General features: G+C 49.0%; 1 pseudogene; it reads left to right on the forward strand.

Moving 5' to 3' along the window:
- The first annotated feature begins 206 nt into the window (after positions 1–206).
- LOC124724001 lies at positions 207–324 on the forward strand (annotated as a pseudogene).
- Positions 325–1,731: the final 1,407 nt, after the last annotated feature.

Consider the following 1,731-nt stretch of genomic DNA (forward strand, 5'->3'; position numbering starts at 1 on the left):
GGTCGCAGGTTCGAATCCTGCCTCGGGCATGGATGTGTGTGATATCCTTAGGTTAGTTAGGTTTAATTAGTTCTAAGTTCTAGGCGACTGATGACCTCAGAAATTAAGTCGCATAGTGCTCAGAGCCATTTGAACCATTTTTGAACTAAAGTCGAAAACACTATTGCTGTAGCTCATAGGAAAAGAAACGAGCGGTGTTGCTCTGGGCCAACGGCCTTGCCGCAGTGGTAACATCGGTTCCCGTCATATCACCGAAGTTAAGCACTGTCGGCTTGGCTAGCACTTGAATGGGTGACCGCCCGGGTCTGCCGAGCGCTGTTGGCAAGTGGGGTGCAAAGCCCTTGTGAGGCTATTTGAGTAGTTACTTGATTGAGAAGTAGCGGCTCTGGTCACGGAAACTGACAACGGTGGTGAGAGCAGTGTACTGACATTATTCCTCTCCATATCCGCATCTAGTGACTCCTATAGGTTGAGGATGACACGGCGGCCGGTCGGTTTCATTGGGCCTTCCGAGGCCTGTTCGGACGGAGAGAAGGAGGAGCAAGAGTTGCTCTAGAAGGATACTGACCGAATTGATAATAAATGCGCCGATCTGTTCTAACTGAATTTAAATGTGGTACTAAGTCAACTGTGATGATTGCATCGGTGGGTTTGTGAGAAAATATAGAAAGAATGAGAACCCCAAATAACAATGTGGTGGCCAAGTGGTCACTTCGTAAGTGAACGATTAATTATTCTGCAAAAACGCGCCTATCATCTAGCACGAGTTACTCACCCGCCATATCACTGAGACACATGCATAAAACATTTGAGTCGAAGTGAGACGAAATTCTTGGCTGTGTTGGACTCTGGTGTGCTGCGTGCCATCTGCTCTTCTGCGTCAATCCGCTCACAGGGAGTCTCTAACCAGAACATACATCTGACTCGTAAGGTCTCAGCCAGAATGAGTAAAAACTTGAGCCCTCCACCCCTTTGTGGCGCAGGTCCAGCAAAAACCGCAAGCCAATCTGTGACCGCGTCTCTGATTCTCCCAGTAGGAAATCTTGCAACAAAATTATCGCGCCCATATTTCAGAAGGGCTTGTGTAAGTTAGAGAGATTGTGAGTGCCACCCAGTAGCAAGTCTCCTTTCCCAAGGTTTGCGAACGCTGAGCAACCAGTGGCCCCTGCTTTCCTTCCTAAATTTTCCATAAGAGTGTTTTGATCATGTCAACGGCGGGGCGGTGACCCGCTACAAAGCCTACAGGAGTTTTGTTTATCCTACGCTGCGGTGAGATCGCATCTGTCGTGAGCGCTCTTAACGGTAAACGCTCTCGTCCCGTCCACTTGATGTTTCCATCCACCACGTGGTTGGTGAAGGGATCGTAGGAGAAACTCTGTATCCACATTGGCAACCATGGCAAAGTCAGAGGGTGGCAAACTCACGGCCTCCCAGGTGCCATTTGCCCACAGAGCAACTAATCTGGTCAAAGGCCGTGTCGCACTCGGCCGCCAGTGAATGGGTATAAGGCCCACCGTTCCTCCCAGCCTAAAGGGATTAAGACTGGCTGGTATTCCTGGGCTTCTGCGGGCTCAGCTCACCTGTCTCTGCTGCTGACGGGAGCCTCAGTGCCAGCTACTCAAGAAGTAAAACTGCTATACATATCAGAATAAAAGGGAAGAAAAGGTAACCCCAGAAATCATTATTCACTTCTAGGGATAATTACCCTCTGTTCTGAATATTCTCCTTCTT

Source organism: Schistocerca piceifrons, chromosome X, assembly GCF_021461385.2.
Source record: "Schistocerca piceifrons isolate TAMUIC-IGC-003096 chromosome X, iqSchPice1.1, whole genome shotgun sequence".
Taxonomy (NCBI): domain Eukaryota; kingdom Metazoa; phylum Arthropoda; class Insecta; order Orthoptera; family Acrididae; genus Schistocerca; species Schistocerca piceifrons.